This window comes from Natator depressus, chromosome 20, assembly GCF_965152275.1.
Source record: "Natator depressus isolate rNatDep1 chromosome 20, rNatDep2.hap1, whole genome shotgun sequence".
NCBI classification, from domain to species: domain Eukaryota; kingdom Metazoa; phylum Chordata; order Testudines; family Cheloniidae; genus Natator; species Natator depressus.
This window is the reverse complement of record NC_134253.1, coordinates 22,155,680-22,179,360: the sequence shown is the minus strand read 5'-3', so window position 1 is coordinate 22,179,360 and position 23,681 is coordinate 22,155,680. Positions and strand designations below refer to the sequence as shown.

Sequence of the window (23,681 nt, the reverse complement as noted above, 5' to 3'; positions counted from 1 at the left end):
GATTGGGGAAAGACCCCAGGAGTCCTGGTTCCCAGCCCCCTCCTGCTGTAGCCACTAGACCCCACTCCCCTCCAGAGCAGGAGTAGAACCCAGGAGTCCTGGCTCCTCAGCCAATGCTCAGTAACTTAGACTCCAGCTGTCTTAAAACCAAGAGGCTGGTTCTGATCCACTGTTGTTATTCATGTTATGGTAGAAACCCCAATGAAGATCAGGGCCCCCGTGTGCCGGGCGCTGCCCAGACCCCGACCGAGATCAGGGCCCCGGTGTGCTGGGCACTGCCCAGACCCCGATCGAGGTCAGGGCCCCGGTGTGCCGGGCGCTGCTCAGACCCCGACCGAGATCAGGGCCCCGTTGTGCCGGGCGCTGCCCAGACCCCGACCGAGATCAGGGCCCCGTTGTGCAGGGCGCTGCCCAGACCCCGATCGAGATCAGTGCCCCCGTGTGCCGGGCGCTGCCCAGACCCCGACCGAGATCAGGGCCCCCGTGTGCCGGGCGCTGCCCAGACCCCGACCGAGATCAGGGCCCCCGTGTGCCGGGCGCTGCCCAGACCCCGACCGAGATCAGGGCCCCGTTGTGCAGGGCGCTGTCCAGACCCCGATCGAGATCAGGGCCCCCGTGTGCCGGGCGCTGCCCAGACCCCGACCGAGATCAGGGCCCCGGTGTGCCGGGCGCTGCCCAGACCCCGACCGAGATCAGGGCCCCGTTGTGCAGGGCGCTGCCCAGACCCCGACCAAGATCAGGGCCCCGGTGTGCCGGGCGCTGCCCAGACCCCGACCGAGATCAGGGCCCCGGTGTGCAGGGCGCTGCCCAGACCCTGACCGAGATCAGGGCCCCGTTGTGCCAGGAGCTGCAGACACAGAGTCAGAGGCAGCCCCCGCTCAGAAGAGCTCACAGTCTGAATAGACACAGGAAGATCCATTATCCCCATTTTACAGATGGGAAAACTGAGGCACAGAGGTGCCTTGACTCAGCCGAGGTCATCCTGAGGCAGGGTAGTGAAGCCAAATCTCCCCCAGCCCCACACCTTAACCACAGGCCCCTCTTTCCTCTTGACCACATGCCAGACTCCCTAGACTGCTCTGAGCAAAGGGAGAGTCTCGAGAAATCTTCCCAAGGAGGAGACCCCGTCGGGACCCTCTCGTGACCGAGATCCCTGCTCCCCTCTCCCGCTAGCACCGGCTCGTTTTAGCTGGGGGAAGAGCCAATTAGTTTCCTTTCCTGGTTTCCAAATGATTTTTCATCTCTATAATTAATGGGCTAGTCAGCGCTGAACTATGTGGCAGGAAAATTGCTAGTTAGGGGGATGGGGGTAATTTTCTCGATATGATAATGAAGGTTGCTTTCCTTCTTCTTTCCACCCTGCTTTTAAATAATGAATCCAGCATTAAGGGTGTGGGGCAGGTGGCAATGACCTGTGAGGTCGGGATCCCTGCTTTCAGCTCACAGGCCGGGGGGCAGGAAAAGGGTCTAATTAGCTCTACTGGTGCCAGGCTGCTCCCTGCTTGGGTCGTCAACAAGCCTGGAACCCCAAAAGCACCACCAGCATCACGAGCTAACAGACAGGTGCCTCCACCCAGCTGCGGCAGTAGGTTTTTGTCCTGTTGTGCCAAGTGGCCACGAGAGGGGACTGAAGATTGACACTTGGCGAATGCCCATCCCGTTGGTGGCTGCAATGGGCAGAGAACTCAGAGCTGCCCGTGGACGATATGCGCCAGCCCAAGGGCAGAAATGGGGAGTTCAGAGGTTGCCCAGATACCCTTAACTCTGCCCCTCCTCTGCACTGTCCTCATCCAGCTGGGAACATAACGCCCAGAACCCCTGGGAAGTACAAACCCCAGGCTGCAACAGGGCTGAAACTGACAGGATGAGACAGAGAGATTCCCCCTCCATCCATAAAAGGAGGCATCAGGGGCCAGTAGCCTGGGACGCAGGACACTTGGGTTCTGTCTCCACCTCTGACCCGCTAGGTACCTTGGGAAATTCATTTCCCCTCTCTGTGCCTCAGTTTCACCTTCCACCACTTGTCTATGTAAAGTGTCAGCTCTCTGGGGCAGGGGCTGTGCAGGGCCTGGCACAACAGGGACCCTGATCTCTGTCGGGGTCCGTGCAGCGCCCGGCACAACGGGGCCCTGATCTCTGTCGGGGTCTGTGCAGCGCCCGGCACAACGGGGCCCTGATCTCAGCTGGGATCTGTGCAGCGCCCGGCACAATGGGGCCCTGATCTCAGCTGGGGTCTCTAGATGTTACCATAACACACCTAATTAATGTCCTGGGAAGTCAAGAGGGGGAAAGTCTCCATTGCTCCTAGAAACCCTGATGAAGTGGGGAACAACCCTGCAGATCTGTCCGGTTCCTTTCTAGCTCCTGATCCAGCGACAGGGCCCGGAACCCGCCCTGCAGGAGAGCGAACCTGTGCCCAGGGGCCCCACCAGGCCCATGGCAGGGCCCCGTGGCTGATACAGGACGACGTGGGCCCGCGAGCCATGCCCTGGGGAGGGGGCGTGACTGGATTGCGAACGGCTGCCCACACCATGCGGGCAGCGCTGGACTCAGACCCACCATCGTCAGCACCCCACTGCACAGACCCTGACCGAGATCAGGGCCCCCATTGTGCCGGGCGCTGCACAGACCCCGACCGAGATCAGGGCCCCATCGTGCCAGGCACTGCACAGACCCTGATTGAGATCAGGGCCCAGTTGTGCCAGGCACTGCACAGACTCCAACCGAGATCAGGGCCCCGTTGTGTTGGAGGTGAATGAAGTTGAGTGGGTAGTGGTGGTGGGAGGAGCCAGGACTCCTGGGTTCTGTCCCCAGCTCTGGGAGGGGAGTGGTGTTTAGTGGTTAGATTGGGGGGGGGGGGCTGGGGATCAGAACTCCTAGGTTCCCTCGCAAGCTGCGCCTTGCTGCATGACCTTGGGCAAGTCACTTCCTCGTCCCGTGCCTCAGTTTCCCTCCCCGTGCGACAGCACTGACTCTGAGCTCACAAGCATTGGCTCAGTCCTGTCCGAGAAGCGCTTTGGGGCCCTCTGATGGGCCACGTGCAGCTAATTAACCATCGATAATACACACAGCCCCCGGCTGGCTTTTGCAGGGACTCCCCTCGCTCAGCGTTGGTCAATTTTTATAGTCCTGCTTCACAGGCTTCCCTGCCACTCAATGACCCTGGAGTCTTAAAGGGCCAGTGTCAGGCAGAGGCCCAGCTGAATGGTGGCGGGGGTCTGGGGGGACACCAGGAGCTGTGCGTGCTGGAGGCTGCGTTTATGTTTGCCCCTGGCCTTAGCTTAACCCCTCCGACCGCTGAGACAACACAGGCGCAAAGCAGCGCAGGCCGTGGCTGTGAGGCCTAGTGGGCGGGGATGCTCGGGCATGAAACCTGGGGTTTATTCCTGGCTTGGCTGCTGCCTGGCTGGGCGACCTTGGGCAAACCCCTCCCCTCTCTGTGCCTCAGTTTCTCCACCCACCCTAGGTCTGTTCAGGCTGGCAGCTCTTCGAGGCCGGGACTCTCTCGCTCAGTGTCTCTGCAGCACCTGGCACCCCACTCTTGGCTGGCACCCCCCTAATACACCTAATATTAAGATCTAGGCCCTGAATGCCAACCAGCACTCCCAGCGGGGTTCTACTACTTCAGCTAAATGGGGAACTCTCTTCACTGGCAGCAGTAGTAGGCTATTATCCTCTTATGTGAACCTCCTGGGTTCTCCCCTGGCTTGGGGGAGGGGGGTTCTAGTGGTTGGGGGCAGGGCTGAGAGTCAGGACGTCTGGGTTCTATCCCCAGCTCTGGGAGGGGAGTGAGGTCTAATGGTTAGAGCAGGGGCGGGATGGGAATCAGGACTCCTGGGTTTGTCCTCAGCTGTACCTCCTCCTATGGCTTTGGGACAACACACCAGAAGCCAAGAGGAAGCGGGAATGAAGATGCGACAATCACAGCTGGCAGGTGAAAAATCCCAAGTGCAGAACCGGGATTCGAACCTTCAATCTTCTGGTCCCCGAGCAGGTGCATCGTCCTCTAGGGAGCGGCACTCCCAGGGCTCTTGCCCCACAGCCCTCACCCCTAGAGGGAGCTCCTGCATGCAGCCCAAAGCCACTTCTGTGCCCCGGTACGAGCGGCCAAATCCAGCACGGTGCCCGGGTCGGGGGTTGGGTTTCCTTGGGCTGAAATTCGATTAGGGCATTTTCCAAACTCTTACAGCCCTTGTGGACTCCGGCCAAATTAAACAGGGACTGTGCTTCTCGGCCCAGCACCAGCCAATTATCTCCCTAATCAAGTCTGCGCTGGGTTATCATATCAATTAGCCACTGCCTTGGACGGGAGCTGGGCTGCGAGACGGGCAACGCCATGGCTGGAGGGAGGGGGTGGGAGGGGTGTGTGGAGAAACCACAGAGGGGCAGGGGGGACGGGACGGGGGACGGAGGGGGGGGAGGGTGATTGAATGAGAAGCGGTGAGAGATGATGGAAGATGGCAGAGGGACAAGAATTATCTCAGCCATTTCTCTAGTGCTGCTCATCTCAACCGCTGGACACACGTAGCGGGGAGTGCGCCCTGGCCTGCTCCCCGGCTGGCAGAACTGACCCCTAGCTCCCCTGTAGTCAATGGGCTGGATCCCCAATGGGTGTAAAGCGTTGTCACTCTGCTGGAGTCGACGGGGCCAGATCTGCAGCTATGAGCCAGCTCCCAGGGCCTCTACTTCTGGGGTGACTCAGTGTCACAATTGGAATGATCTGAAGGTCACTGGTGTCAGCACCTGCCTGAGTCTGCAGAGAGCCTCAACCAGTTCCTGGGAGAAAGGCGACAGCCCCAGCCATCGTGGAGACAAGATACTGGGTGAGATGGGCCCATTGCTCTGCTCCATGGGGCTGTGGAGGGGGAGGCAGGAAAGACAATGGGCTAAAGCATCTTGCCAGGGCCATGTGCTCAGAAAAAGAGGAGGGAAGGTCTCATGGTGCTAGGCTGGGACTCAGGAGGTCTGGGTTCAGTTCCTGGGTCTGCCATTGACTCACTGGGTGACTTTGGACCAGAGGCTTCACCGCTCTGTGCCTCAGTTTCTCCACCTACAAAAGGGAGATAATCCTCCCTTTGTTTAAACTGGAAACTCTTTGGGTCAGGGAGGGACAGTCTCTCATTGCATGTCTGGGCAGCGCCCGGCCCAGCGGGGCCCCCGATCTCGGGCTCCGGGCAGTGCCCGGCCCAGCGGGGCCCCCGATCTCAGCTGGAACGTAAATGCTGCAGAAATCTAAACAACACCCCAATGGTCTGCCAGTGGCAGGTTCCGAGGGGGTGGCCTGGGGGGCTGACAGGGGTAGGATCTCGGAACGGCTCTGTTTCATCCCAAGTCAATGGGTCCAGCTCCCCAGCTGAGGTCCCTGGGCATCGCTCCATTGGAGTCAATGGGGCAGATCCCTTGCTGGGGTGAATTGCTGGATCCTGCTCTCTGAAGGGGCCCCTAGTGTCCGAGAGATCCGATCCCGAGCTGGGATCCACCTCGTGCCGGCCATGGGTGTGATCAGGGAAGCTGAGCAGGGAGAGTGAGGGACCTGAGGGCAGCAGATTATGGGCACCAGAGGAGAGATGGGGGGGCCCTAAAAGCAAATGTGGGGTGAAGTTCCTCATTTCCCTCTCTCTCTGCTGTAACCTTGCTCCACCCCCCCCCAGCGTAGACAATGCCCCCCGCCACAACAGAACAGCATACAGAGCACTCGAGGGCTTAAAACCAGCCTCAAGGTGGGAGCAGGCCCAGCACCTTCGCCCCAGTGGGATGGGGTGAGACGGGGAACAGGGCAGGATTCATCCTTGGGGTTAATCCAAGAGGATCCATGTGGTTTTGTTGGGCAAATCTTTGGGGGATAGATAGATAGAGGGGGTGGATGGGGATAGATAGATAGAGGGGTGGATGGGGATGGATAGACAGATAGATAGGTAGGTAGGGAGGTGCATGGGGGTGGATGGATTGATGTGGGGATGGGTGGACACAGAAATAGACGGAGGTATAACAGGGTGGGTGGGTACTAGGGTAACCAGATGTCCCAATTTTATAGGGACAGTCCCGATATGCGGGACTTTGTGCTATATAGGTGCCTATTCCCCCCCCCGGGTCCCAATTTTTCACACTTGCTGTCTGGCCACCCTAGCTGGGTACAGCAATAGGTGGTGGTATATGGGGATGGATAGATACAGAGGTGGGGTGGGTGGATGGAGGGGTGGGTGGGTGGACAGACAAATACAGAGGGGGGTGGGACGGGGATGGATGGGTGAATAGATACAGAGATCAAGGGGTGGGGGGGGAATGCGGGGGACAGATACAGAGACGGGGTGGGGTGGGGGATGGGTGGATGGACGGAGATGGGGTGGGGTGAGGGATGGGTTGGGCGGATAGATACAGAGATCAAGGGGTGTGGGGGGGATGGGGGAATGGACGGAGACAGGGTGGGGTGGGGGACGGGTGGGTGGACAGATACAGAGATGGGGTGGGTGGGGGATGGGTGGATGGACGGAGATGGGGTGGGGTGGGGGATGGGTGGGCGGATAGATACAGAGATCAAGGGGTGTGGGGGGGATGGGCGGAGACGGGGTGGGGTGGGGGATGGGTAGGCGGATAGATACAGAGATCAAGGGGTGTGGGGGGGATGGGGGGATGGGCGGAGACGGGGTGGGGTGGGGGATGGGTAGGCGGATAGATACAGAGATCAAGGGGTGTGGGGGGGATGGGGGGATGGGCAGAGACGGGGTGGGGTGGGGGATGGGTGGGCGGATAGATACAGAGATCAAGGGGTGTGGGGGGGATGGGGGGAGACGGGGTGGGGTGGGGGATGGGTAGGCGGATAGATACAGAGATCAAGGGGTGTGGGGGGGATGGGGGGATGGGGGGAGACGGGGTGGGATGGGGGATGGGTGGGCGGATAGATACAGAGATGGAGGGGGGTACAGTGGCATTCGAAAAATCTGTATAGTGGGGGTGCCGAGAGCCATTGAACCAAACTGTAAACCCTGTACGTGATGGAAAGCACTTCAAGCCAGGGGGCACTGCCGCCCCCCCTGCCCCCCTAGCTCCAGCCTCCTCCCCTGCCCAGGGGTGGGGGAGCGAGCGAGCCGATAACATGGCGATGGGGAGATCCGTGGAGAGGCAGAGCCCAGCAGTTCTCTCTCATCCCTAATTTCTGTCTCTCTCCCACTGTCTGATGCTCCCTCCCCCGCCCCCGGTGCCCCACCCCGATGTGATTCCAAACCGGTGATTCCACACTGGTGAGCCACCCCCAAAAATCATCTGCCCGGGCAGGGGCGGGGAGCTGGCCCCGAGATGTGTGCGCATCAGCCGATGGGGTGGCCGTAATGCATTCAGCACTACCGCAGGAGGCCCCCTGGGAATTATCCCCCCCACCTCCCCGTCCGCCGGAGCTGGGCGCCAGGCAGGTAGTGCGGCTCCAGAAACCAATGGCAGACGCCCCCGCTCTGTCGCCGGCTAAATAATAACCATGAAAAGAAGGGCGGAGCGGATCGGCCCCCCCTGGGTTCCGGAATTGGGGCTAAAATCGCCATCTCTGCCAACCACACCCCAAAATCGTCTCCCTCCTGGCCCTGTCTGTCTGCAGAATCACCCCTGGATGGCAGGCACTGGCCAGGTGGGGGGGGGGCGGCATTGAACATCTCCCCCGGAAATGAAGACTCGAGGTGTTGGGGGCCGGGGGTTGGTAACCAGCTGGGATCCCTCCGCTCCGGGGTGCTAACTGCCTTCTCTGACTGTGGCATGACACCCCTCCACCCCCACCCCCGCGTGGGGCATCGGGGCTGGCTTCCCAGGGCAGATGGCGGCTGAGATGAGGCCGCGGGCTCTCAGCTCCTGGGGTTTTTTTCTTTCTGCAATGTCTGTTTTGGGCGTTCCCGGGGGTGGGGGTGGATTCACTACAACAGGTCGTGGGCGCAGGGTGCAGGCTCTGGCCGGAGGACAGCCCCTGGCCCGGGCAGATGCAGCATGAGAAGCAGAAGGGCGGATGCTCATACCCAGGCGGCTCCCATTGCGTGACGGCTGATTGACACCAGCTGGGGGTCTGGCCCACTTGTCTGCTGCACCAAAGCCTGCCCCACGGGAGCCCCTTTCCCCACACCTCAGACCGTACAGGTCTAGGTTGGATTTTAGGAAACACTATTTCACTAGGAGGGTGGTGAAGCACTGGAACGGGTTCCCTGGGGAGGTGGTGGAATCTCCTTCCTTAGAGGTTTTTAAGGCCCGGCTTGGGATGATTTAGTCAGGGTTGGTCCTGCTTGGAGCAGGGGGTTGGACTTGATGACCTCATGAGGTCCCTTCCAACCCTAATCTTCTGTGAGTCTATGGGTTGTCATGAAAACACCCAGTGCATTTTATAACGGGGTGAAATTCTCAAGGCCTCGGCAAACCCAAGTCCTAGATTTCCAGGTTCAGGGAGACTGTTCTGATCAGCCAGTCTGACCTCTTGACTTCTTCCAGGCCAGAGACTCTACCCAAGTTCTCCTGCATTGAGCCCAGGAACTTGGAGGGGGGATGCCTGTGGAACTCATTGCCACCAGAACCCCCTGTTCCAAGAAGAACTGGACAATTATACAGAATAGGAGACTTTCCCGTGGAACAATAACAAGGATTAAAACAGACCCAAGATGCAGGGCAGGGATCTATAGCCTTGAGCCAAATGCTACTTAGTATTTGGGGAAATATTCCTTGGGGGCAGGCGGTCCTAGAATTACCCTACTAGGGGTCTCCTTATGGCCACCGTTGCAGACGGGATACCGGGCTAGATGGGCCCCTGATCTAAAACAAGATGGTGATTCCTACATGTGAACTAGCACCAGACAAGCAAGCTTCCTTTCCCTTGTGCAATTAACCCACTGGGCACTGGAGGGCTGCCCCCACCCCAGCTCCCACTGGAAATTCAGCCCCTAAATCTCCCTGCAGGGAGGGAGGTGGTGATGTTTGCCCAGCTCTGAGTGCCACCTAATACGGCTCTGTGGGCTGCGCTGCAAGCGTCCGGCATTGAACACAGCCCTATCGAGATGCCCAAGCTAAACGGGGGAGTTGCCCTTCACTGCAGCAGTACTAAGGCTTTTATCCTCTGCTTCATTTACACTTCACCACCATAGCTGGAATTATTATTACTGCGGCAGCTCCTAGAGAGACCAAGATCAGGGCCCCTGTTGTGCTGGGTGCTGCACAGACACAGAGTGAAAGGCAGGCCCTACCCCAAAGAGCTCACAGTCCCTGAGGGGAAACTGAGGCATGGAGCAGGGATGTGATTGGTAGGAGGCGGCAGCAGGGCACACACACAGCCTACTTCAACCCACAGGAGCGGGGGTGTATTTTCACCTCCCACCCCAGCCCCAGGACAGTTCCCAAGAGGAGGAGCCAATCTTAGCCCCGCCCATGAAAGCAAGACCCTGTCACTTTAGGACCTGACAGGGGTGCAGTGTAACCCTCCATGGCTGAGTCCAGACTGGGATTTAGGGGAGCCCCCTAGTGGCAACACCAGGCAGCACAGGCTGGGCAGCCAGAGGGGACTGCAGGGTCATGAGTGATTGATCCAGCCGTGCCCTGGCTATGCCACTCGTGGGAGCAGGAGGCTTTGGTACCTCGGGCTGTGCAGTGGATCCCTGCTCGTGGTACCAAGGGAAAGTGACCCGGCGGGGGAGCGGGGAGCCCTATGGCTGCCACAGGGCACCTGGCACGGGGGGGTCCCAGCTCCACTCGCAGGCAGTGCCGGGCGGGGATTAGCAGAGATTGGCACTCACAGCTGAATCACATGGTGTAGGGAGCGTCCTAAAGACTGAGGGGCTGGGCGGCATCTGTGAAGGGGAAGGAAGTTCGGGGGGGGGGGGTGTATTCAAAGGGTGTGTGGGGTGCAGCAGGCATGCGTCAGTCGCATTCCCTTCCTCTGCTTTTCCTGGGGGAAGTGCAGCCCTTTGGTTAGCAGCCATGTGAGTTTGCTGGTCTGGCCTCGGAAGAGCCAGGAATAGAACCCAGGAGTCCTGGGCCCCAGCTCTAACCGCTAGACACCACTGCCTTCCCAGAGCTGGGGACGGAACCCAGGAGTTCCCATGCCTCACTTCTCTAGCCGCTAGACACCACTGCCTTTGGCACCCCCACTCTTCTGCCAGTTTGGGGCTGCCCACCCATTGCACCCCCCGCTGGCTACTGACTGCAGGAGTCCTGGCTGCCAGCCTCCCCCTGTTCTAACCCCCAGACCACAGGGCAGGGAGCAGAGAACCCAGGAGTCCTGGCTCTCTGGAGCTGGGGATCCAGAACTAGCAGGGGGCAGTGCTTGGGGACCAGTTTATCCAGACACCTCCCTACTCAAAGTCTAAGATAAAACAGGCCTCCACACCCTCCCTGGTTCTGTGGAACCCAACTCAGTTTGATCCAGATCCTGGTTCCTATGAACTCTCCTCTACCCCCCCAAACCAGTGGGACTGATCCAGATGTGGTGGAGGGGGGCTTTGTAAGGTCAGAGCCTCCTCCTCCCTCCCCCAAACAGCTCTGCCAGGCCAGATGGGAGGGACTTTCCCACAGGGGTGGGGTGGTGCTCTGTGAGTTATACCTCCTGGGGAGAGGCTCCAGTTACCCCTCCCCCCAAGGTCCCCAGTCAGCAAGGAGGTCCTTGTGACCCACTCTGAGGGCATGAGGGGCAACCCAGCCCACAGGGAGCCCCCTCCCTGCCCCACATGCCAAAAGCCTTGGCGGGAGGGGGTGGGGGAGGAAGACCCCAGGCAAGGAGTCAGGACTTGTGGGTTCAGAGCCTGGCTCTGCTACTGACTCCCTGCATGACCTTGGGCCAGTCCCTGCAGCTAGCTCTGTGCCTCGGTTTCCGCATCTGTAAAATGGGAACAAGTGTCTGTCCTCTCCCCATCTGTACAGACTGGGAGTTTTTCAGGGCAGGGACTGGCACAATGGGGTCAGCCATCCCCGACCTCAGCGGGCACCTTGAGACCCAGCAATAACCTGCCTCTGAAGCAATGAGCAAATTACTGTGTGTTGCCTTAATATTCACTGCCCAGCTTGGGGGGGGGTGTTTTGTGCATCCTGGGGGGTGTCAAGCTGGAGTTTGGCCCAGCAGCCCCTCCCCTGCACAATTTGCCTGTGGGGGCAGAAAGCAAATCGCCAGAGCTGGACAGCTTGGGCGGGGGGAGGGGTGTCATGACCCGAGGGGGGGCTGACCAGGGGCCAGGACCATGGGACAAAATTCAGCGTCTCTCTCCCGAAGGAACCTCTCCCCAGCAGTGAACTGGGCTCCAGGGTCCCAGCCCTGCTGCCTGGTTAATATTCCAGAGGCATCTACCCCCCACCCCCGGCCACCACCCTGGGGTGGGAGAAGCCAGGGGATATTTTTAAGGTTTTTGTGTGTGTGTGGGGGGGGGAGCCAGAGAGACCAATACATGGCACTGGGAAGCTCCCCCCTTCCCCAACAGTGTGCCTATCTTGGGGCATTGGTCCCCTCCACTGGGGGGTACAGTGGGGGAGCCCCCCATGTACCACCTCCCCAGCAGATGGCCGGGGGCCAACTCCCCCAACCAGCTCCCTCCTGCAACATCCCACGCCCTCCTTCTGCTCGTTGGGGTGCGTGTGTGTGTGTGGGGAGATCTCCAGGGACCCCCACGATGACCCCCTCATCCTCAATTTCCTCCCCCCGAAGCAATTACTCCCACCCCATCCGCCAGCAAATCGCCATTTTATTATGAAAACCCAGGGCGAATTTGATTTTGGGTGGGAGGGGGGGGCGTTTGCAATTGGGGGAGGGGGCTTGAGATCCTAGATGGGGGCGAAATCCAGGAAATGCCATTAACCTGGGGCGGGGGTGGGAGTGAGGGAACCGGGAGGCTGAGCGTAGTAACAGGGTTTTCTGTCCACTCATCCATCTCTCCCTCCCTCCATCCCTCCCTCCTTCTAGCCATCCTCGCTCTGGGGCTAAGCCCCCCAGAGAGCGTCCGGTCCCATCCCCCCCCCGCTTTGGGGTGCGGGGGGAGCAGCTATGTACCCTGTTTCTTCCCCCCCCCCAATCGAGGGTGGGGGGAAGGTCAGCAGAGGCGGCCCAGCGGGGTGCACTAGATCCACGGACCCAGCCAGAGATGCGGGGACCCTCTCCCCCAAAACCCAAACGGGCTTTAAAGGAGCCACCCCGGCCTCGTCCCCCCCCCCCACCATCGGCGGAATTTTTGGACTCGATCCTTTAAAAAAACCCAACACAAGCCACGGCTGCAGAGATCCCCCCCCCGTACGCCACCCCCACCCACGTCGGACGCGCCACCGATCTCAGGGCCAAGGCTGAGGGTGTGTGTGTGTGTGGGGGGGTACACCGGGGTCTAGGGCTTTTGTGAGGGGGGGTGGGCAAAGGAGGTGATATAATTGCGGGTGCAGTGGGGGAGGAGGGGCTCCGATCTCTCTGTATTAACCGCCTCCTCGCTTTGTTTACTTCTCTCTGGGCCGGATCCTGCTGTATTCCGACGTCAATCCGGATTGAGACATGCCAAGGGGGCCGAATCCTTCCCCGGGCTGACACGACTCTTCCCCGCACCATGGAGTCCCTTCCCCATTTACTGGGTGTGGGGGAAGGGGAAGACAGCAGAACCTCCCCCTCCCCCCCCCGTGTAAGGGGAGCAGGATCGGGCCCCTCCCCCGCGCCAAAAGGTGAGGCCGCCCCAGTTCCAGCCACACAGGCCGGTCGGGGGGGGGGAATAAAGGGGCGCCCCCCCCAAAATCAGGATTGGCCCCAGGGCTGGGTGCTGGGCACAGCTCTTCCGCACCCTACGGCTGGCAACAGCCCCCACCCCTCCCTTATTAGCCATTCCGCCCGCATCCTACCATCTTGGAAGGGTACATATGAACAAAGTGTGTCCCCTCTCCCCCGGATAAAGCCCGTTACATAAAGACACGTACTGGGGGGAGGGGGCTGCCCCAATCCCCTGTCCGAGCTGTTCTGTATCTATATCTATTCCTGCCCACCCCCCCCCCCCGCATCTCCCCGCAGCGAGAGGGGATCGAGAGTCACCCAGAGCTGGAAGAATTATTCCTGCCCTCCCCCTCCAGAGATTACGGTACTCAGGGGTAATTCCCCCCCCCCCACACACACACACACACCAGAAAATACTGCAGTAAGAGCGGATCGCGGGGTGCCGGGCAGGTGGCTTTGTCTGCTGCACCCACCGATCAGACGCAGGGGCGCCCCCCTCCCCGCTACCAATTCTCCCGAGGAAAGGGGGGGGCGGATTTGGATGCATCCCTTCCTGCGAGCATCGCTGCTAGGAAGCGTGTGTCTCCCCCCCCCCCGCCCCCTTCCCTCTCCCGGGGACTGGCGCAAAACGATCCCTGTCTGGGAAAACAGGAGGAGGGAAAAAACATCAAACAGATGACAGCCCCCCCCTCTATTCCAGCTTGGGGGGGGGAGGGTATCTGAGCAATGGGGGGGGGGTCCATATTTCCAGAGATCTGATCGCTCTGCCATTCCCATCGCCCCAACCCTCCCCCTCCCCCTTTTCCTGCCCCCCCCGCTCACCTCTCCCCCCCGGCCCCCTCCCCATCTCCCTGCAGCTTAGCACAGAACCCAAAGCGAGAGAGGGTCAATGGATCGGTTATTTACCTGGGGGGGGGCTGTCAGATCTACCCCCCCACACACACACACACCAGTCGAGAAACAATCAAGCCAGTGACTTACCTTTAGCGATCCAGCCTCACTTCTCCTTCCAGCGGGCTGCTCCATTCAGCTAGTCCAATTCCACTCCGGCTCGAGACATTTCGCTTTCCTTGCCCCCCCTCGCCCTCCCTCCCCCCCCCCACAAGGTGTTACGAAATCGGAGCGAGCGAGCGATGGAGATCGGTGGGCAGCGTCTGCCGAGCTAGGGCTGGATTCGGGGGTCTGCTCCAAGCTGGCGCGGATCGCTCCGGATCCTCTGCCCTGCAGTGTGCCGGGGCGGGGGTGTCCTCGGGTGGCTCGTTTTCCTCCCCGCTGGATGCTGCTCCGAAAGGATCCCCTCCCCCGCACACAAACACAGCAGAGGAAGGGGGAGAAAAATCGTCCAAGCCGGCCCTCCCCACTTCCGAATAACCCCGATACCCCCGGTCCAAAAAAACCCACAACCCCCCGGCTCTCAGGAAGTCTCCGCCGGGCGCCCAGTCCGCTCCAGCGCGGCCGGGGGGTGTCTCTGGCTAGATCCACGCGTGACAGGCAGTCCGGGCATACTGGGGAGCCAGCGTGCAAGCGAAATCAGCGCCGCCAGCCCTGCCCGCGCACACGCGGGGCGGGGTGGGGGGACCCCGCAATTCCACGGAGCAGGGGAGAGGTTCGGGGGCGTTTCTCTTCCTCCGGGGGTCGCCGTCTCCGGGACCTCGCAGCCGGGCAGCCCCGCTGGGCTCCGCCACCGTCGCCCCCCCCGCAGCGCCGGGAGGGGGGGCGCAGGGCAGCTCCCCGCTCTTCCGCCCCTTCGGTAGCCCCGCGATCGGTGCCTCTCCGCCGCCGGCACCCCGGGGTGAGGCTGGGAGGCAGGGTCCCGGGCTGCAGGGATGGGAGGCTGGCCGGGAGGTCACGCCTGCTCCGCCCCAGGCAGCAGCCGCCAGCCGGGCGCGGGCGTACGGTGGGGTGCGAGCGCCCCTCTGCCTCCCCCTCCGTCCTTCGGCCAGGCGGCTGCGGAGCGCCCCGCGGCACGGCACGGTCCGGGCACCGGGCAGCAATGGGGCGCCAGGGGCGTCATTCAGCGCTAGGGCTCAGCGAGACGGGAGGGAGGAAAAGCCGGAGTGGAGCCCGGGGAAGGTGGGAGGGAGGGGAGGGGCACACCTGGGGGGAGGGAAAAACCGGGGTGGATTCAGGGGGGAAGGAGGAAAGGGGCACACCTGGGGGGAGGGGAATAGCTGGGGTGGATTCAGGGGGGAAGGAGGAAAGGGGCACACCTGGGGGGAGGGGAATAGCTGGGGTGGATTGGGGAGGGGATGGAAAGGAGGAGCACACCTGGGGGGAGGGGAATAGCTGGGATGGATTGGGGAGGGGATGGAAGGAAGGGGCACACCTGGGGGGAGGGGAATAGCTGGGGTGGATTGAGGAGGGGATGGAAGGGAGGGGCACACCTGGGGGGAGGGGAATAGCTGGGGTGGATTGAGGAGGGGTTGGAGGGGAGGGGCACACCTGGGGGGAAGGGGAAGGAGGGAAAACTCGGCCTGGGTTCCTATCTCTGGAAGGAGAGGGGAGCAATACACCTGGTGGGGATGGAGGAGGGGGCGGAGGAGGGACACAAAACACTGAAGCGAGTATCACCCATGGAAAGGGACATGGGAAATACACCTGGAGCAGGTAAAGTGCAAAATCCGCACTGGATTCCTGAGCATGGGGCTGGACAAAGAATAAACCGACTCCTCCCGGCTGACCATGGGGAGGAGGCAGGTCCTAGTCTGGATTCCCAGCCCTGGAGATCTACTGCACAGACACCTGCGGGAGGCAGGGAGGAGACAAAACCTGGACTGGATCCCACCTGCTGGAGTGTAGGCTGCAGATACCCCTGACTAGCAGTCAGGATGAGATAAAACCTGATCTGGATTCTACAACATGGGAACGGATGGGAAAACTACACCTGATCAGCTGTGGAAAGGAGTCAAAATCTGGACTGGATATCTCCATTAAGGAATAGACCCTAGAAAGTTACAGGCCTGGCAGCTGGGAGAAGGCAAACCCAGGCCTGGATTCCAGGAGCTTGGGCTCTAGCAGAAGGGATTAAGGATAATCCAGTCCTGGGTGACCCCATAGACATATGGCAGAGCAGATATTCCAGAAGGGAGGCTAAACTGCACATGTATGTGGCTGCCTGGAGAGAAAACCTGGCCCGTATTCCAGAAGGGGATTCAAGGAGATGTAGGTGGAGTGACTATAGTAGCTGGGGTTACCCACAAACTCCTGCTAAACTGCAAAGTAATTTCCTCAGTTACCTTTTTCTTCTGTTTTATACACTTTGTGCCCATCAATCTGTAATAAAGATACAGAACGCCAGGCTATGCCATTTGAACCAGCATCATAAGGTGTCATTTTATTACTAGATAAAATCAATTGAGAAGAAATCCATTAAGATATAAAAAACTATATCAGACATTAAAGCTGCCTAACAGCATCCTCTAAGGTACCAGATCCAGTCAGCTGGAGGGAAGTTTAGTTTCCCAGGCAACCTGATCCCAAAAAGGATTGCAAATAGTTTGCAATAGAAGAGTAATCAATAAGATACCTTAGATATAAAGCCACAGGCCCCACTGGAGCACTGCGCTGCACCAAGGCGACAGAGAGGTGGATGAGATGGAGGAAAGTGGAGGGAGCAGAGGAAAGTGTAACAGGCCTCAAGTGCTCGTAGTGCTCTGGCATCATCCGCTGGCCCTGCGCCTTGTGTTTGCACACTTTGGGGCCCAGGCTGTCACTCCAGAATTGGACTTTTTAGCCACTTGCGATGCTGCAGCTGGACATTCTAAGTGGCCTGGACTGATGCTCGCCCTGTTGTCATTTGAGATACACAGTTGCCATATATATATATATATATATATATTTATATATATATATATATTTATATATATATATTCCCACACCTTGGTTAAAGCTGAGTTTGAACTAATCCAGGAAGATATGTAGCTACTTTTCATCAGAGCTGTGTGTATAGATACATATATTTCGGAAAAGTGTTTGTTTTGTATTAAAGAAGCCGATACAGTCAAGTAGTATGTCAAAAAGCCAATGTGAAGTGTAAATATTTAAAGGGGACCCCACCAAAATGTTATCCAGCCTGATCTGTATGACTGGCAGCTGCACAAGAGAGAATTTCATATAGGAAGTGAATTTACTAACTTCAACACTGCGGTGTACGGAATCCTGGCGTACCGGTTCAGAGGGAATCCTGCATACTGGTACGGGGGAATTCTGGCATATGGGTACAGGAGGAATTCTCACATACTGGTACAGAGGCGTGAAGAGCTGTTTTGTGTTTCCCTCATTGTTGTTGATGGAACAAATGAGTCGAATGACTTTATGTGGCTCCATGATGAGCTACTAAACCAAGACAGAACCATTCAGGAGTGGGAAGAGACCCACTAACCTCAAACGGGACACGGCTGCAGACAGCCAGGAGTGCTGGCGGAAACAGCACGGAGTTGTACAGATCTGGCCAAAGGAGCCCACGGCAAAGGGGCCCACAGGAAGTAACTTGTGGGACTCAGTTACTGGCTGGAGCTTAGTCAGCAGACGTCCAACAGATGGTCAAACTCTCTGATGCCAACTGAGAATTTTTTCAGGGAAAATACTGGAGTCTTTCAGACACAATGTTGCAAGAAGCCACAAAGGAGGTAGCTCATTTTCTCTCTGAGAAGGGACACAACTCATACCTTGGGTGGAGGTTTCAGATCTTCACCAGGGCCACGTTGTGCTTGTCTCACCGTAGCTTGGCCAAGAAGAGGAACCAGGTGCTCTGCCAGAAATGGATACCATGCCCTGTTTTGCTCATCAGGTTGCTTTCTGAAACCAAAACACATGGACCAGAGACCCTGTGACAGGGACCATCATGGCTTGGCCAGAGACACTGCCCCCTTCTGGGTAGCAACTAAAGTCTTGTCACTGACAAGCGTCCCATTAACTCTGTCTTTCTGTCCGATCCAGGAAGACCACTGTGAAATCTGTGAAGAGTATAGAGAATACAGACGTACCCCTTGAGTGAATCACCCGAAGGAACTTTCTGTCTCAAGCAGAGCTGGGCAAATAATGGCGTTTCGTTTTGCTGTCAATTCCAGCTGAAACGAAATCCTTTTGGGTCAAATGGAAACTGAATTGTTTTGAAATTTTCCACAATGGAAACGTAGCAAAAAATTCATTTCAGGGCTGAACGAAGAATTGAGCCAAAGAATTGAAAGATTTCATCTGGACAATGTTGACACGAAACATTCTGAGTTTGTCTTTTAGAGAGGTTTTTTTTTGGGTGAGGTCCCAAAACAATCTGAAGCAGCAGGAATCTGTGTTAATTTTCTCGAGAGAAATCTGAGTGCCAGACAGCTACTGAGAAAAGACCAAGCTTCAGCTAGACCCAACCATTATATGAAGCCTGTTTTATATGGATGTGAGACCTGGGCACTTCGGAAGAAGAAAGAAAGCCAACTAAATGCCTTAAAAATAAAGTGCAGAGATGAATTCTTGGGCCAGTGAGGTGTGTAGAAGATCTAATAGGGAACTGCGGGAAGCCTGTGGAGAATCAAGCCTAGGAACCAGAGTGCAGTCCCGACTCCAGCACGCGGGGAGGGAAGGGAGATCAGCTGTCTCCTGACCGAATGCCCTTGACACCAAGAGGTTGTGGCAGATTGGGAGAGCTGCCTAGAACCTCCAGGACCTTTAAAGCCAGGGAGGAGGAGGAGGAGGCATGAATTCACAAAACATTTTGCTCTTGCTGACTCTGTATTTTTTCCTGGAAAAAAGGGTTGGTTGAAAATGTTTGCCCAGCTCTAATCTCGAGTCATTGCAACAGGGACCCGGAAATGCAGCCCATCATGCCAGCTCCAACAGAGAAGTCGCAAAACAAGGTTGATCCATATATTGTTTCCCTACGTAGCGACTAGTTGGGGTTTGTCCTGCTTTGAGCAGGGGGTTGGACTAGATGACCTCCTGAGGTCCCTTCCAACCCTGATCTTCTATGATTCTATGACTCGGTTATGTTAAGCTAAATGCTTCTTTGAGAGTCCGGACCTGAATTACAGCTGTCTGAACACAGGACGTGAGCTTGTGTTTCACTCACATGTGTCTAGAACTTACACTCATTGAGACCTCTGGGAGAAACTCATCGCACTAGGGGCCAGTCTACACTAGAAGTGCTATGGCAACGCAGCTTATTCACCTCCCTGAGTGACACAAGTTATACCAACATAACCTGGAGTGTAGACAAGCCCTAGCTAAGCCTATTTCTAACAGGAAACTGGGCTTCCCTACAGCAAAAGTTACTGCAAAAAACCCTGAGTTCCGAGAGTTCAGTTTCGAAGTCCCACAGATTTTGGTATAAAGGGTGCGGGCAATTCCTAGACAACTTCTCAGAGGAACGGACTTGTAAGATAAAGATTTTACCACTGCCTGAAACTTTGGTTAAAGTGGCATAAAAGTGCCCAGTATGGGTGAAATTCCAGCGAAATTAGAATAGATTCAAAATGATTGCCGGCATGTATTTTTTGGATTAACGTGTAATAAAGTTGGGCATGTATAACTGGCACAACTTGGCTAGAAGTATCCGCTAGACATGGTCATTCTGAACTGAATTAACATTTTTTGATCATTTAGACACTTGTCTAAATGTCCAAATTCTCCTTTAGGATGGTTTGGTGGAACTGACAGATCAGCTTGACTGGAGACAAATAAAGAAATGCGCGCAAGCAGTTAGGTGCTGGGGCTCAAGCAAAAATTGTTATTTTCATAACTGCTGCAGCAAGGCCAGAGGCCCTGGGGCTCTGAACTGCCAACCTAGAGCTTCTGGGGCTCAGCCCTGGCAAGCCCTGGCACAAATTAAATACTGGATCCATGTTTAAAGATCCATAGCTTCATGCTGATGCCAGAGTAGTATAGAACTGCCATCAAAGTTTGTCTGTGTAACACAGTTGTGCCAAGACCATGAACAAATGGAACTGATTTATTAGCTCTTGACAAATGGTAACTTCCCATGCAGAGTTCAATTTTGATATTGTAAACGCCTATCATCTAACCATCTCCTTTTGCTTTCTGTGATTTCTTATCTGCTTTCCATGCTATTCTGGCTAACAAAACTCATCAGTGTATAGTGATTCTTCACTCCATACTTTAGCTAAGGAATACAAAGCCAGAGAACAGGGAGAAACTTAGCAGATGTAATTGGTTAATGACATTATTTAATCAATGTGTGTTTTTCAACCCTAGCATATGCATTGCTAGCAGACAGGAGGTGGAATAGCAACACTTCTTAGGTCTTATCATCAGTAGGTTTCAGAGTGCTTTACAAAAGTGGTAACCCATTCCAGTGCTTCACCACGCTCCTAGTGAAAAAGTTTTTCCTAATAGCCAACATAAACTTCCCCCACTGCAACTTGAGACCATTACTCCTTGTTCTGTCATCTGCTACCACCGAGAACAGTCTAGAGCCATCCTCTTTGGAACCCCCTTTCAGGTAGTTGAAAGCAGCTATCAAATCCCCCCTCGTTCTTCTCTTCCGCAGACTAAACAATCCCAGTTCCCTCAGCCTCTCCTCATAAGTCATGTGTTCCAGTCCCCTAATCATTTTTGTTGCCCTCCGCTGGACGCTTTCCAGTTTTTCCTCATCTTGTAGTGTGGGGCCCAAAACTGGACACAGTACTCCAGGTGAGGCCTCACCAATGTCGAATAGAGGGGAATGATCATGTCCCTCGATCTGCTGGCAATGCCCCTACTTATACAGCCCAAAATGCCATTGGCCTTCTTGGCGACAAGGGCACACTGTTGACTCGTATCCAGCTTCTCGTCCACTGTAACCCCTAGGTCCTTTTCTGCACAACTGCTGCTGAGCCATTCGGTCCCTAGTCTCTAGCAGTGCATGGGATTCTTCCGTCCTAAGTGCAGGACTCTGCACTTGTCCTTGTTGAACCCCATCAGATTTCTTTTGGCCCAATCCTCTAATTTGTCTAGGTCCCTCTGTATCCTATCCCTACCCTCCAGCGTATCTACCTCTCCTCCCAGTTTAGTGTCATCTGCAAACTTGCTGAGGGTGCAATCCACGCCATCCTCCAGATCATTAATGAAAATATTGAACAAAACCAGCCCCTGGATCAACCCTTGGGGCACTCCGCTTGATACCAGCTGCCAACTAGACATGGAGCCATTGATCACTACCCTTTGAGCCCGACAATCTAGCCAGCTTTCTATCCACCTTATAGTCCAGGAATAACATGTCCACTGCTTTCCCCTCATCCACAGAGCCAGTTATCTCGTCATAGAAGGCAATTAGGTTAGTCAGGCATGACTTGCTCTTGGTGAATCCATGCTGACTGTTCCTGATCACTTTCCCCTCCTCTAAGTGCTTCAGAATTGATTCCTTGAGGACCTGCTCCATGATTTTTCCAGGGACTGAGGTGAGGCTGATTGGCCTGTAGTTCCCAGGATCCTCCTTCTTCCCTTTTTTAAAGATGGGCACTACATTAGCCTTTTTCCAGTCATCCGGGACTTCCCCCGATCGCCATGAGTTTTCAAAGATAATGGCCAATGGCTCTGCAATCACATCCACCAACTCCTTTAGCACTCTCGGATGCAGCGCATCCGGCCCCATGGACTTGTGCATGTCCAGCTTTTCTAAATAGTCCCGAACCACTTCTTTCTCCACAGAGGGCTGGGCACCTCCTCCCCTTGCTGTGCTGCGCAGGGCAGCAGTCTGGGAGCTGACCTTGTTCGTGAAGACAAAGGCAAAAAAAGCATTGAGTACATTAGCTTTTTCCACTTCCTCTGTCACTAGGTTGCCTCCCTCATTCAGTAAGGGGCCCACACTTTCCTTGACTTTCTTCTTGTTGCTAACATACCTGAAGAAACCCTTCTTGTTACTCTTAACATCTCTTGCTAGCTGCAACTCCAAGTGTGATTTGGCCTTCCTGATTTCACTCCTGCATGCCCGAGCAATATTTTTATACTCCTCCCTGGTCATTTGTCCAATCTTCCACTTCTTGTAAGCTTCTTTTTTGTGTTTAAGATCAGATAGGATTTCACTGTTAAGCCAAGCTGGTCGCCTGCCATATTTACTATTCTTTCTACACATCGGGATGGTTTGTCCCTGTAACCTTGTCACGGAGTGTGGGGGAGTCCAGGCCCTGCACCCCTCTTCCTGGGATTCACTGAGACTCTCAGCCAGCCAGTAAAACAGAAGGTTTATTGGACAACAGGAACACAGTCCAAAACAGAGCTTGTGGGTACACCCAGGACCCCTCAGTGAAGTCCTTCTGGGGGAGCAGGGAGCTTAGACCCCAGCCCTGGGGTTCCCTGTGTTCCTCCACCCAGCCCCAAACTGAAACTAAACCCACCCAGCAGGTTCCCTGCTGCAGCCTCCGTCCACATTCCTGGGCAGAGGTGTCACCTCCCCCTCCCCCTCCCGGCTCAGGTGACAGGCTCTCAGGTCTCCCGTCCCCAGGGCACATTCCCAGGTCAACACTCCCCCCTCCCTGCTGCGTCACATCGTCACATCTCTCCCCCCTTCGAGACTGAACTGAGCGGGGTCACTGTGACCAGTGACCTGGGGAAGTTCGGGGCCCCCTCTCCGGGACAGCGCATCCGCTATCAGGTTGGCACTTCCCTTCACATGGACCACGTCCATGTCGTAATCCTGCAGGAGCAGGCTCCACCTCAGGAGCTTGGCGTTGGCTCCTTTCATCTGGTGCAGCCAGGTCAGGGGAGAGTGGTCGGTGTAGACGGTGAAGTGTCGCCCGAAGAGATAGGGCTCTAGTTTCTTGAGGGCCCACACCATGGCCAGGCACTCCTTCTCGATGGCCGCGTAGTGTTGCTCCCGGGGTAGCAACTTCTTGCTCAGGTACACGATGGGGTGTCTCTCCCCCTTTTCATCCTCCTGCATTAACACCGCCCCCAGTCCCGTGTCGGAGGCGTCGGTGAACACCACAAAGGGCTTGTCAAAGTCTGGGTTTGCTAGAACTGGGCCACTGACCAGAGCCTCCTTCAGCGCCCGGAAAGCCTCCTGGCACTGCTCGGTCCAGACCACCTTGTCTGGCTTCCCCTTCTTGCATAGCTCAGTGATGGGGGTGGCTATGGCGCTAAAGTGGGGCACAAATCTTCGGTAGTATCCTGCCATCCCAATAAAGGCTTGGACCTGCTTTTTGGTGTGGGGAGCGGGCCAGTCTCTGATCACCTCCACCTTGGCCGGTTCCGGCTTTAGGCGGCCGCTCCCCACCCGATGGCCCAGGTAAGATACTTCAGCCATCCCCACCTTGCACTTCTCCGCTTTGACAGTCAGCCCAGCCCCCTGGAGTCGGTCCAGCACTTGTCTAACCTGGGACACGTGGTCCTCCCAGGTCTGGCTAAAGACACAGATGTCGTCAATATACGCCACGGCAAAACTCTCCATCCCCCTCAGGAGCTGGTCCACCAGGCGCTGGAAGGTGGCCGGCGCTCCCTTGAGGCTGAAAGGCAGGGTCAGAAACTCATAGAGCCCCAGAGGGGTGATAAAGGCCGATTTCAGCCGGGCATCTGCATCCAGCGGCACTTGCCAGTAGCCCTTTGTAAGGTCCATGGTGGTAAGGTACCGAGCTCCTCCCAGCTTGTCTAGGAGCTCGTCCGGCCTGGGCATGGGGTAGGCATCCGATACAGTGATGGCATTGAGCTTCCGATAGTCCACACAGAACCGGACTGACCCATCCTTTTTGGGGACCAGCACCACCGGCGAGGCCCAAGGGCTGGCCGATGGCTGGATCACCCCCAAAGCCAGCATGTCCCGGACCTCTCTTTCCAGGTCCTGAGCAGTTTTCCCTGTGACTCGGAAGGGGGAGCATCTTATCGGCGGGTGCGACCCTGTCTGCACCCGGTGGACAGTCAGATTAGTGCGTCCAGGCTGGTTGGAAAACAGCTGTCGGTACGGATGCAGCACCCCCCTGACCTCAGCTTGCTGGGCAGGGGTGAGCTGATCCGAGAGGGGGATTGTTTCCAGGGGGGAACCAGCTCTGGTCCCAGGGAATAGATCTACTAAAGGGTC

At 56.8% G+C, this 23,681-nt stretch overlaps 1 protein-coding gene across 3 annotated transcripts in view; it reads right to left on the bottom strand.

Moving 5' to 3' along the window:
• The window catches only part of ADGRL1 (adhesion G protein-coupled receptor L1), a 93,551-nt gene extending 79,779 nt beyond the window's left edge, over positions 1-13,772 (bottom strand). For all 3 annotated transcript variants that reach the window (XM_074935370.1, XM_074935371.1, XM_074935372.1), the window contains exon 1: positions 13,664-13,772. The gene's annotated coding sequence lies outside the window, so the exon portion shown is untranslated. The remainder of the gene's footprint in view (positions 1-13,663) is intronic.
• Positions 13,773-23,681: the final 9,909 nt, after the last annotated feature.